The 13,290-nt window shown below is 39.7% G+C and overlaps 1 long non-coding RNA gene across 1 annotated transcript; it reads right to left on the reverse strand.

The window, feature by feature from the left end:
* Nucleotides 1-6,491, reverse strand: LOC118355218 (uncharacterized). Its single transcript, XR_004817250.2, has 3 exons — nucleotides 6,340-6,491; nucleotides 5,955-6,057; nucleotides 1-454 (listed from the first exon to the last, which is right to left on the reverse strand). It is a non-coding gene; the product is annotated as an uncharacterized LOC118355218 (long non-coding RNA).
* Nucleotides 6,492-13,290: the final 6,799 nt, after the last annotated feature.

The raw sequence follows: 13,290 nt of genomic DNA on the forward strand, positions 1-13,290 counted from the left end.
AACTAGGCTATTTTGTCTTATAAAAGGAGTTCTGAATGTAGCTTCTCTGAAAGAGATGGGTGGTCCTTTTTGTTTTTCTGATATTACATGACATAGACTCCTGTTCCACAGGAGGAAGAAGAGATGGCAGATTTCCACTTTTGTCTATGATCTGCCATTATCAATAGGTACTCTTCACTCTTCCTCTTCCTTGTTCTCCTCCCTTTCCACACTCCATGGTTTAGAGGAAAATTCATTCAAGAATGAATATTTTTTCAAAGAAAACATCATCTGTAATTTAAACCAAACAAAATCCAAGAAGTCAGTTTGGCTCTTTTGAGGTTAAGTAATGAGTTTGGAGGAATATGTCTCCTTGTGCCAGATGCAGTACTGATACCATCAACTCTTTGCGTAAGTTTGAATTTATTTTCCAGTTTTTATTATTACTCACACTTTCTTGTTCTTTGTTCTCTTTCTGAAAAAATAAATTGTCAGAAGTTAGTTTATCTTGGGGTCTGTGTCTAGGGAGAGATTGAAAACTGGTTGGAGATACTTATTGGTGGAGTGAATTATACTGCTTGTGATTTACGTGGATGAGTCTGTGAGTGTAAGATAACATAAAATTGTTACTTAAAATAGAGGACTTACCTGGGATTTCCAAAAATTCCAATGATTTGGGCAAGTAATAAAACATCCACCCTCAAAGACTGACCAAAGAAAGTAGCTGAGTTTCAAGAGTTTAAAAAATCAGTTCTTTGTTTCCCTTGGCTTTAGGTTCTATCACCGAATAAAGGAGTACTTTCTGAACTTTCTCCTTTTAAGGTATTCAAATGGAGTTCTGGAATTCTAAAGATTTGGGACCAAGGACCAGAGACGCTGCATTCTGAGACTTATATATCAACTTTTGTTTGTGTTTGTTTAAAAATTACCTAATGAAATTACTCACATATTGAAAAATTTTATCAATAGTCACCTACTCCTACCTTCCTGGTCAATGTCAAAATAGATTGAAATATAAATAAAACTCGCTGCATATCTGGATTCTTTTTGTAACTGTAGCAAATTCGGTCAAAGTCAGCCAAATCCTTTAAAAGTCACTGTGGAACAGATAGATAGTCTTGACAAACTAGAAATATTTTGATGTAAGTATATAATAATATACTTGAGTCTCATACCCACTAAAGGAAACTTAGCCAGCAGGAAAGACAGGTCATTGTGAAGAGAAATGCAGGCAGAATAAGTGGAGAACTGTAGGTTTAAGTGTCTCAAAGCTGTCACCATCCCCTCCACCTCATGGCAGACATTGCTTATTGATCTGGACATTCTCTTCTGTCATGCCTGAGCTAACTTCATTGTTTTTGTTAAGCTAAGTGTTCCAGGTAGATGCTAAAATTGATTGACATTAGTAAGATAAAGAAGGGTTCTTTGTAACTAAAGTATTAAAAATGTAAGTACTGAAAATGCTTAAAACTTGGTGAAAAATTGACCATGACTAACCATGGAGATGAACGTTATCAAAAGTTCTAGTCAACATAATAAAGGGATTGAGTTGGAATGTGAGTCCTACAGGTAAGACAGTTGTTCCAATGGGGGAAGAAGATGTGAATGGAACTTTTGACACTTTGCAGGAAAACTGGGCTTCCTGTGACCTACTTATATTGCATAGAGTACATGGATCTCATTTCCTTCATTTATGATTGTGTGACTTTGCACAAGTCACCAAACTCTCAAATTGCTCTCTCTTTATTTGTAATATTTCATGACAAAATTGTGAGAATTTTGTGAGATAATCATAAGAGTTTTGTAAATTATAAACTGTTATGACAACATACTATTAAGGGACTATTAGTTTTAAAACTAATAGAGAGTTAAATGAGATAATCATAAGAGTTTTGTAAATTATAAACTGTTATGACAATCTACTATTAAGGGGATATCAGTTGTAATAAACACTAGCCAGATAGACCCTAGATAGTTACTATGTCAGTGAATGAGAGATTTTGAGGATACCAAATGGATAAAAATCACACTAGAGCTAATCTACAAGGAAATAAATCCTCCAAAATTATAAACCAAATCACAAGCAGGAAAAAATAATGGTGGAGGTAGAAGTGATTGAGTGGCTCCCAAGCCTAGAGTCCACAGATACAAGAAGTGGGAGGAACCTTGGAGCCTTCATCATGGTGATGAATTGAGTCAGTATATCTGAAGTAATTTGGCTGTTGTGTGATGCAGTGGGCAGTGGTATATGTACGTTCTGAAAGCAGAGAGTAAGACTAAGGTCCAGCTTCATGCCCTTGTCCCCTCTCACAATGACCAGAGGCAGGTAACCAGAATAGACAGACCTAAAACCAGGATCCTCAGTACAAAAATGCCCAAACCATTAAAGAAAGCCTATACCATGAAAAAGAGGCACCAAAGGTAACAAACCGAACTATTCCCTCTTAGAAAACAGTGTAAAAAGAAATTCTTATGAGGAAGAAGAGATTGGTTTTCATAGGAGGGAGTCATTTGATGCTAGTCCAGACCAAGTTGTTTGTGAAGGTTCACTTATGCCCCAGAAGCTCTTCAGGAGCCACTGACCTACAGCATATGTCACAAGTCACATAGCTTGCTTATGACATGTCCTCACAGCTCACACTGGTATTACAGAAGCTTTCTTTAGAGAATTGTGAAAAATAATTTGGAAGCTAGCCATGCTTTTGGGATTGATACTGAAGTGGACAGAGACACTGAAACGTGGGAGTGGCAAATAAGCACTGAGTTAGATACTTTGTGTGGGCAGGCTCCCTATAAGCCATGGGAAAGGTGGGTACACACTGAAAAAGTAGCAAAACTTTGATCACGTGACTTTGGATTGTTTTTCAGAAGCTTACTATCCAGTGGTGTCCTGCCTTCTAAATGTGACAGTTATACAAATAGTTTCTGAATGCTTGTCATGTTCATGTATGAATGTCTAAGAGAAGTAACTTTTGAGAGAGTTCTCTTCACTCCATTCTAGCCGCCTTTACAAACAAGATAATAGTTAAATAACAACACAGTGAAAGATGTTACAAGTGCAGATGAATGAGACAGATACGGACTGCTATTGTCCGAAAAAGAAGTCCTCGTGAGTTGTAGTTCCCTGAGAAGTTTGCATGGACACGATGGTCCATAGCTGAGTGTTAAGACTGAATAGCAGAAAAAATAAAACTGTTAAGGCAGTTAGCGCAGCAACTAGGATCCAACTTTGTGGATCCTAAACAGGCACAAGCCTCCTATAATCAAAAAGAGCTATGAAACCTAGACATTCCTCCAGGCTTTGGAAAAAAGCCAAGAAAAAAGCTCTACGGTGCAATGAACAGGATGGGAAATCAGAATAAAGGGCATACTAAGTATTTTTGCTGTGAGTTAAAGACGTTGTCATGTATGGCTGTCCAAGGTCTTTTTTTTAAAAAAACTTTATTTATGAGAGAGAGAGTGGAAAGGGAGGAGCAGAGGGAGAGGAATAAGCAGACTCTACGCTGAGCATGGAGCCCAATGTGGGGCTCAATCTCAGGAACCTGAGATCATGACCTGAGCTGAAACCAAGAGTCAGATGCTTAACTGATGAGTAACCCAGGTGTCCCTCCAATGTCTTTTGAACAGAGTCTATACTTTGATTGTTCTATTATGATTTCCACCTTTATTGAGTAGAATGATGCTGGCAGGTCATCTAGATTCTATCAAGTAGACATGCAACTTCAGAGTGAGCTATGTGAGGAAAATGCTATGCGTAGACGGCTGTGGCTTGGTTCTGAGGTCAGAGTCAATGTAGAAGCACCATTCTGTAGTGAGGTTCTGAGAGGAGTTTCTGGAAACCCAACCATAAGTTTATTTCTCCATCCCCTTGGGCTATTTAATATCCTGTAACAAATTCCTTTTCTGCTTAAAGTTGCCAGAGTAAATTCTCTTTTTGGAACTAGGAGACCTGCTGACATTATATTGGCTCTTTATAGCTTTTGTAACTCTTGGCTTTAGAACTGCCCTGTATCTGTCACTGGGGATGGACCACATGAAGTCTAAGCAGTAGAGTGACCTTATATAACTCATGATATAAGCAGAGTGCAGGTCCATTGTCTCCCTTCATCCCTTTAATGTTTATTCAGAAGCAAGCTTTCCCTATTCTGAAGATTCTGGTAGACCCAGGACTTTTCTATTCAGAACATATGGTCATTTTAAGTAAGGAACACAGTAATATGTTCAGTAATTACAGTATCTAGGAGCTCTCAAAATGTGATCCAATGTGATCCAATGGCTCATTTCCTCCTACCTATGGATCAGCCTCTTTCAGCCTGGAAGCTTCTAGTAGGAAAGAAGGGCATGGTTAACTTCTTTCCTAACTCTCTTTTCATCCTTTCTTTCCTTGCTGGTGTGGGAATGTAAAAGAATAGAAAAAGCATCAATTGAACTAACCGAATAAAGTCAGTTTAAATATGGCAAGTGTTTAAAGCAGAGTCTTTCATGAAGCACTTTTGTGGCTCTTTGAAAGTTGGTTCAAGTCTCTCAGAGTTCAGTTCCCTTATCCTGAGCAGATACTTCTCTAATCTAGATGGTCACTTGAGCTTTCTGTAGTTTCTGTGCTTTCTGTAGGCATTCATTTCCAGGTTTTTGCTGCTGGGGTTCCACTGCCTCTTTAGGTGACTGTATAGGACAAACACCCAAGGTGAGCTCTCACACCTGGTTCCCATCAACATCTTTGCCTTGACGAACTCTAGTAGTGTTGGCCAATCTCAATATAATAGTATGTTCTGTTTCCTTACCACCAGAGCAGTTAGCTCATATTCAAGTTGAGGTTCTTTGGATGAATATTTTATTTTATTGTAATTATTTTCTTTTTGAGGGAGAGAGAGAACATGCATGAGAGAGTGAGAGCATGATTGGGGGACAGAGGGAAAGGGAGAGAGAATCTGAAGGAGACTCCACACTGAGCGCAGATGCTAAGAGTTGGATGCTTTAGCTGACTGAGCCACTCAGCACCATCCAGCACCACCCAGAAACCATCTTTGGGTGAACATTAAACCTCAAACCTTTATAACACACAGTGATCACAAATTAAGCTTTTTTTCAGTAGCCTAATGGAAAGCCATACTCCTACGAGTGAGATGAAGGGGCAAGCATCTCTTCCTAACATCTTATTATAGAAATAAAGGACAGGTACATGTTTTTTTAAAAAACAAAATGCTTTCAAAATTTGATTAACTGAACTCAGCAAGCATGTATGTAGTACATAGTGAGTTAGGCTCTAGAGATGCAAAAATAAACCAAAAATGGTACTTGCTCCCTGTGTGGCAGATTTATCATTGCAAACCAATAATTGCAGAATGGCATGTGTCAGAGAGAAATGATGGTGTCAACCAGTCTGCTAAAGTGATGTGGCCACAGGAGTAGAATGAGTAATGATATTTTTAAGAGGAACTAAACTACATTAACTCAATGGAAAAATGTCTGCATGTACCAGATTGACAAGAAAATGTGGGAAATTTTCAAATTAAGAGAGCAGATTAGGCTAGGAATTTGGCTTATTGAGGGGGGAGTTTCCTTTCAATTTGTTACAAAGCAGTTTTAGATTGTGATATCTTATCCTGTGAATACACCTCAAGTGACATCTGGGAGGCTCATGGCTTCAGACATCTGCACACTTTGTTTGGCTTTAGTGCCTACACACATTGTTTGAGAACATCAGTGAATATCAGTAAGACAAGTTCAGGAATTTCTAATAAGTAGAATCACTTTTCTTGGATCCAAATAAATGAACAACAGAAGAAATTCTCCAGGTTGTGTTCTCTGGTCACATTGCAATACAACAAGAAATAGTTATCGGTAATACTTCATTGTTATTACTATTATTATTGCAAGAATTCAAATAAATAATGACAAAATTCATATGAAAAAAGTTTTAAAACTCCCCAGTATAACCACTAAAAAATACATAAGCCAATGACTTAATAACAGACCTTGGATAAATTCAAAATTAGAGCTCCTCAGAATACAGAAAACCTTTGGGATGAAGTCACAGAAATACTCAGAGGTCAATTCTTATCTTCAATGCTTTATCTGCTAAAAATAATGAGACAATAAACAAATAAAATACTTAATTTGATTATGTAGGAGGAAAAGGCCTAAGTCCTAAGGAAATTGGTGGAAATGAAAAAAACAAAATCTGAAAAAAATAAATTGGTAAGCAAAAAATGTTACAGCAGAACTAACACATCCCAAGAGCTATCATTATTCTTATAAGGCTGCAACTTATCAAGGAAAAAACAAATGGAAATGAAAAGGAGGAAAAATCACTATAGAAGGGACTGTTGCAAGAGTTCTATGAAAAAAGAGAGCAGAAACCTGTCAGAGGGCCAGATGTCAGAGGTGCAGCATTGCAGCAGATGATCCAGGCAATCAGAGGTGGCAGCGGCTGAAGCAAAGCTTCTTCCCTCCAGCCATTCAGGGACCCTCCCCTTCCAGGCAGGCACCTGGAATAAGGAGTTCCATCTAATACTGAGACAGAGACAGAGGCAGAGGAGTGGCAGCTGCTCCTCAGAGTGAACACAGAGCATTTGGGAGTGATGATTTTCTATATATTTTTCATTTCTTCTCTGCTAGCTTCCTCAGGGTTAGGAGGAAGGAGATTGAGACTTAATACAGGGAACAAGTGACATTTAACATGGGGGAAGGTAGGCGGGGTCTGTCCTCACTCCTGGGTGCAGAACTTACCGATGCAGCTGCAGTTTAGAAATCAGGAAGCTCTATGAGTGGGTGACCCAATGGAGAAATGCTGTGTCCAGCAGCCTAAATGCCTCAAATACCTGTGGAATTGCCATGCTTGTGCCTGTCAGGTTCTGCATCATTGAGTGCAGTTGTCACCGTTATCTTGAAACAGTCATATCTTAGGACTGTACTCATATCAGACAGAGCTGTAGCAGGGAGACAGCCTTGCTTCCCTTTTGTCTTCCAAGTTGCACAGGAGAGTACAAGCAGAAGCTAAATCACATCCAGAACCTCAGCTGTGGAATCTAGGAAATGTAGTCTGTAGCGTTCCCAATGAACAACAGAACTGAATGGATCCAAATCAAACCAAACCCATAGAAGGGGAGTGGAAATTGATGTCAAGTGCAGATGAGTATATTTAGTACAATGAGTGTAAGTCTCCTTTCATTTACCTTGTTTGAGATGTCCTGAACCTGATAGTAAAATTTTAGCAATTCTGGAAATTTTTCAGCCATTATGCACCCAAATGTTGCCTGTCTTCTTTGGGTGCCTACTTTCTCTTGGTTTTTGACCTCTGAAGATTCATCATTGCTTTCTTTCTTTCCATTGATTTCTGCCTGTGCTCTTTTCTGGGATTTTTATGGTTGCAAGTCCCACATGCAGATCTTTCATCCATTTTGAGTGTATTTTTGTGTATAGTGTAAAAAGTCATCCAGTTTCATTCTTTTGCTTGTATTCGTCCAGTTTTTTTCAGTACCATTTGCTGGAGAAACTTTTTCCAATTGCATATTTTTGCCTCTTTTGTCATAGATTAATTGACCATATAATTAGAATTTATTTCTGGGCTTTTTTTTTTTCTGTTCCGTTTATTTATGTATCTGTTTTTGTGCTGTCTTTGTCAGTTTAATTTTCAGGCCCAGCTAGGAACTCTAAGAGATTTAAGAAAATTTTTTTGCTCTCCTACACTTAAGTAGAGACACTTCTAATGTAGTTCCCAAACATGCAATTAAAATGAACTTTCCCCCCTCTTTCTTGAGGGCCATAATGACTCTAGAAAGTAATGAAAGCTGTTTCTATTAACATAATCCCTCAGATGCATTCTCTTATGGCAAGCAGGGCAGAGAGAGTGTGGTGAAAAAGCTTCTTTGGAATCAGGACCCACAAATATTCTCTCTTTACCCTGGGTCAGGACTAAGTGTATTCCACTAGATTCTGCTGATCCAATTAAAAGGGGCAAGGCCTTGTGGCTCTTGGTCTAGCTAAAGGCTAAAGGTGGAGCCCAGGTCATTGCCACTCTGGCACTGCATCTCACCTGAGGCACAGATGTGCAGAAAGGAGACGACACGGTAGTTCGCAGGTGTTGATGCATGGCTGCACCCACTCAATACCTTGCAAGTCTTGTCTTCCACGTGAATGTGTGCTTACTAAAATATACTCTTATCCTGCTGCTACTCTGTTTAAAATCTGCCGATGACTCCTTCATTATCTTCAAAGTAAAACTCAAATACGTTCTAGAAGACCATTCATGATCTTGGCCACTAGCGACTTACTCACTTGAGCCATTCAAAACATTTTGGTTTTCCATGAACATATCTCATTGTTTCAAATCTCTGGTCAGATTCAACCATTCTCTGGGTCTTCCAAACTGAGTCAATGAACTATCTGCCAAAGGACTTTTGGGCTTGAGAAGAGAGAGAAAAAAATTGAAGGTTGAGGAAGAGATACCATCTCAGCTGGTAGAAGTTGCAAGAGGTCAAACTCAAGAGTTGGTGAGCATGTTTTACCCAAATGTGTAGAAAACTACTCAGCAGTGAGAGAGGATGAGGTCCACATGCAGATAAATCAGAAAAAGACTGAAAGAGAGTCTTGGCACCATTGAATTTCCAGTTCCAGCCGGGGTTTGTTACATTGCTAACCTGGCTAACTCCTCCTTATCCTTAAGAGTTGTGTGTGAGACATTACACAAAAATAAGGCAATGACTTTCTGGTCTCCAGTGAAAGTGCCATTTAGAGCATGCCACCCAGAGCACTCCCTTCAGTTTGCCTGCTTGGAATAGCATGTGACTGTGAAGGACAGGTGGCATCCAGTTATTTCTAGCTTTGTCCTTTAAAAAAGTGCCTAAAGAAAGTCTTTTCTTTCTTTCTTTTTTTTTTTTTTTTTTTTGAGGCTTTTATTTATAAAACATTTTTCCAGGCTAAGTCTCAGCAATTAAGATGGAGTCCTGAGCTTTAGAAAACATCTGATAGTCTGAATTTTATAATGGTAATATGTTTGGAAGATTCAGTGGAAAAACATATGCCTTGTTCAGTATTTATCCTTCTGCAAACTGCCTCTTGGGTACAAATCCAGGCCAGCAATGGAATGCAAGAAAGAATCTAAAGAATTAAGTTAGAACACACTGATTATCTGCAAAACATTCCTTTTAGGCTTCAGGATGGAGCAAGTTTGTGCTGTTTGGAGTTGAGGTGTGGAAATTTATACCTAAGAAATTTCCCCTTCATTTGTTAGCACAAGTTAATACCCGGGAAGCTGCTTGGGAAAAGCAGTGGGGTGTGACTATGATGATTCCTTCCTTTTCATTCATAAGAAGCTGGCTCAGCTCTTTCCACTTCTGGGCAGGCAGTGACTGAGCAGTCTGCACGATGCCAGCGAACAGAGGAAGCCCATGACGTAGCACCACACAGCAGCTGAAAAGGGTGCCCCTGGTTCAGCAAATTCAAAGTCAGAGAAGTAGGTAAAGGTAGAGGCGAGGAGCTGGGGCACAAGATGAATACCATGGGATGTTTATAGCCAGGTCTTCAAACTGGAATCCCCCTCAACCTATAGGTACACCAAAGACAAAGGAGAACATGTTGGGTTTTCCTCTCTAGCCTTTCTTTATTCAAAAAAACCTTCTTAGGCTTTACATAACAAGGAGCTCAAAAACAAGGAAGGGAATAAACTTGGTACTTGCAAAGCTGCCTTAATTAGGTACCAGCCAGTGTCTCATGGGCCTATTTTGCATGATTTCAAAAAGAATCATTATTCCAAATCCTCGGGTCCCAGGGTCATCTTGGCACTGAACCCCAGGCCCAGTCTACTCCAAGCCCTTCAGTCTCTCTGAGAGCAGGACCCCACCTGAATCTCCTTATTTGGGTATTAGGAAGGCAGGACCTCTTCGATGACTTAAAAAACCTGGCAGTTGGGGGGAATTAAAGGCAAGTTGGCAGAGGTTTGAGCTGTAACTAGGCTCTGAATCACAAAAGAAGGAAGCTGGCCTTTACTTCTGAGCCCAGGGCTCCCTCCCTTGCCTGGCGAATCTAGCATGTGGCTGCAGCTCCTCAGGAATGTGCTAAATGGAGGAAGCAGATATTTGGTTTCACTTTTAAAAGTAATAACAACTTAGAGAAACTGGCAGAGACAGATCCCTCCAGGGCTTCCGCTTCTCAGTGATGCAACCGGTCCTGTGCAAGCAGGAGTGATGCAAACAGCCTGGGCCCGCCCAGGAGGAATCTCTGGTGGGCGGAACAGTCAGAGGGGATTTTCTTTCAGTTAGGATAAAAATTGGCATCCCTGTCCAGTGGGAGGAGCAAGCAACTCAGACTTTTGCTTTCTCCAATCCACCCAATGAATGGAGACACCGCTTTGGGGATGAAGTCTGTTCCCAATCACTCAGCTCCTCTGATTTTAAGTTGATTTTTTTTTTCTCTCCTTCTATAGACCGATCTTGCTTTAGACCACATTAAGCAGAGAATAAAATAGCTTGTTCTCCTCAGGAAAGGAGATTGATCCTCCAGATCTGTGCCAGCAACTTAATTTCACATACGGTATTTGTGATTCACCCGTAAAGTCAAGAGGATGCAGTTCTCAAGGGGCTCATAATTGTAGAAAGTAGAAGACAGCCCAAACCAAGTAAGTGCCAGCCCCTAACTTGTATGTGCAGGAACTGAAGAACAGACGTCCTCAGGAGGCTTTTCTGTCCCTCTGCGTCAAAACAGAACTGCTGACTTCAGTGAAAGGGTATGTGCCTTACAAGATCATTTCCAGGAGTGATGACAGGGTTATGAGAGCCTCCTACTCTCATAATTTGTAAATTACACCCTGTCTTCTTCTCTTCCCCATAGAACAAAAGACTTGTGGTGGCCTATTACAAAAACAAAATGAGCAACAAAGTGATCACAGTCGAAATGAAGACTTAAGACAGGTAGAGGGAAGTGTTTGGCTAATAAGTATGCCAAAAGGAAAATCAGTATCATTACTGTGAATTGCACATTCGGAGTCAAAAGAAAGTAGTCAGAGAAAATAGCCAACAAGCCAAAGAAAGAAGGAAGGAAGGAAAGAGGGAAAGGAGGAAGCAACACTTACAGCATACCTAGCATTCTGTTTTCATAGGTGCTTTTCATAGCTTGAATCCTCCAGCCCTAGAACAGTCCTAGGAAAGTGACATAATTTTCTCTATTTTACAAAAGAATACAGAAAGATTAAATACATCAGCCCAAGATGGCAAGGCTAGTTGTTGGGTTAGGTAGGATGCAGGTTTTTCAAGTCCAGAAGATAGCGAGGCCCAGGGCTTAAAGAGTGTGTTCTAGAAAATCAGACAAGGGTTCAGTCCTGGTCCCACCAAGTACTATCTATCTGTGTGCTTTCTGCCACATTCTTTAACCTCTTCATGTCCCATCACTGAAATGAGGATAAAGTAAATTACATGAGATAAGCTATATAAAATAAAAAACGATTAACAAGTATTTTACAGAAACTGGTGGGAGTAGGTTGACCACCAACTGTGTTGTGGTTTTTGTTTTTTTCTTCCTAGATTTCTGTCTTAGTCTGTTCAGCCTGCTGTAACAGAAAACCATAGACAGGCTGGTTTGTAACAACAGAGATTAATTTCTCAGAGTTCTGGAGTCTGGGAAGTTCAAAATCAAGGTTCTGGCAGATTTGGTGTCTGGTGAGGACTTCCTGAAGCATAGATAGCCATCTTCTAACTGTGTCTTCACATGGTGGAAGGGGTGAGGGAGCTCTCTGTTTTGTGTGTGTGTATGTGTTTATAAGGGCATTAATTCCATTCAGGAGGGCTCTCCTCTCATGGCCTAATAATCTCCCCCAAACCCCACCTCCTAATACCAATGACATTAGTGATGAAAATTTCAATATATGAATTTTGAGGGGACACAAATCAGACTACAGCAATATCTTTTTAAAAATAAAATTCAAGGGCACCTGGCTGGCTTAGTTGGTTAAGTGTCCGACTCTTGATTGCAGCTTGGGTCATCATGAAGTCAGGATCGTGGGATTGTGCCCTGTGTTGGGCTCTGCACTGGGCATGGATCCTTCTTGGAATTCTCCCTCTCCCTCTCCTTCTGCCCCACTTCCTCCCATTCATCTCTTTAGTGCTGGATGACATTCCATTGTCTGGATATATCCCTCAGTTTATCCACTCCCCTACTGAAGAACATCTTAGTTGCTTCGTGGTTTGGGAAATTATGAATACAGCTGATATGAACTTATATGTGTAGGTTTTTGTGTGGATATAAGTTTTAAGCTTCAGTGAGTAAATGCTAAAGAGTACAATTTTGGATTATATGGTAAGAATATGTTTAGTTCTGTAAGAAACTATCAAACTGTTTTCCAAAGTGGCCGTAACACCAGCAATGAATGAGAGTTCCCCTTACTTCACATTCTCACCAGCATTTGATGTTGGTGTTCTGGATTTTGGCCATTCTAGTAGGTGTGTAGTGGTAAGTCATTATGTTTTAATATGTATTTCCCTGATGACATATGACGTGGAACATCTTTTCATATGCTTATTTGTCATTTGTATGTCTTTTTTGGTGAGTTATTTGATAAGCTGTTTGGTCTATTTTTTAATTGGATTGTTTGTTTTCTTATCATTAAGTTTTAAGAGTTCTTTGTATATTTTGGGTCACAGTTCTTCATCGGACATACGTTTTGCAAATTATTTTCTACTAATCTGTGACTTGTGTTTTCATTCTCTTGACAGTGTCTTTTGCAGAGCAGAAAATTTTAATTTGAATGAAATCCAGTTTATCAATTCTTTCATGGATCATGCTTTTGTTGTGGTATCTAAAAAATCATCATGATGGGGCATCGTAGTGGCTCAGTCATTTAAGTGTCCAACTTGGTTTCAACTCAGATCATGATATCAGGACTAGGAGATTGAGCCCTGTGTCAGGCTCCTCGCTCAGCAGTGAGTCCACTTGAGATTCTTTTCTCCCTCTCCCTCTGCTCCTCCCCACCCACACAGTCTGTCTCTCTCCCTCTCAAATAATAAATAAATCTAAAAAATTTTTTTAAATAAAAAGTCATCACTGAACCCAAGGTCATCCAGATTTTCTCCTATATTATCTTCTAGGAAGTTTATACTTTTGTCTTTTACATTTGGAGTTAATTTTTGTAAAACATATAATGTTTATGTTTAAATTTTGTTTTTTTACATGTAGGTATCAAGTTGTTCCAGCACCATTTTTTGAAAAGACCATTTTTGTTCCATTGTATTGCCTTTGTCCCTTTGTCAAAGATTGGTCGACATGTGGGTCTATCCCTGAGTTCTCTATTTTGTTCCATTGGCCTATTTGGTTTGTTGTTGT

Source organism: Canis lupus, chromosome 7 (genome assembly GCF_003254725.2).
Source record: "Canis lupus dingo isolate Sandy chromosome 7, ASM325472v2, whole genome shotgun sequence".
In the NCBI taxonomy this organism is placed as follows: Eukaryota; Metazoa; Chordata; class Mammalia; order Carnivora; family Canidae; genus Canis; species Canis lupus.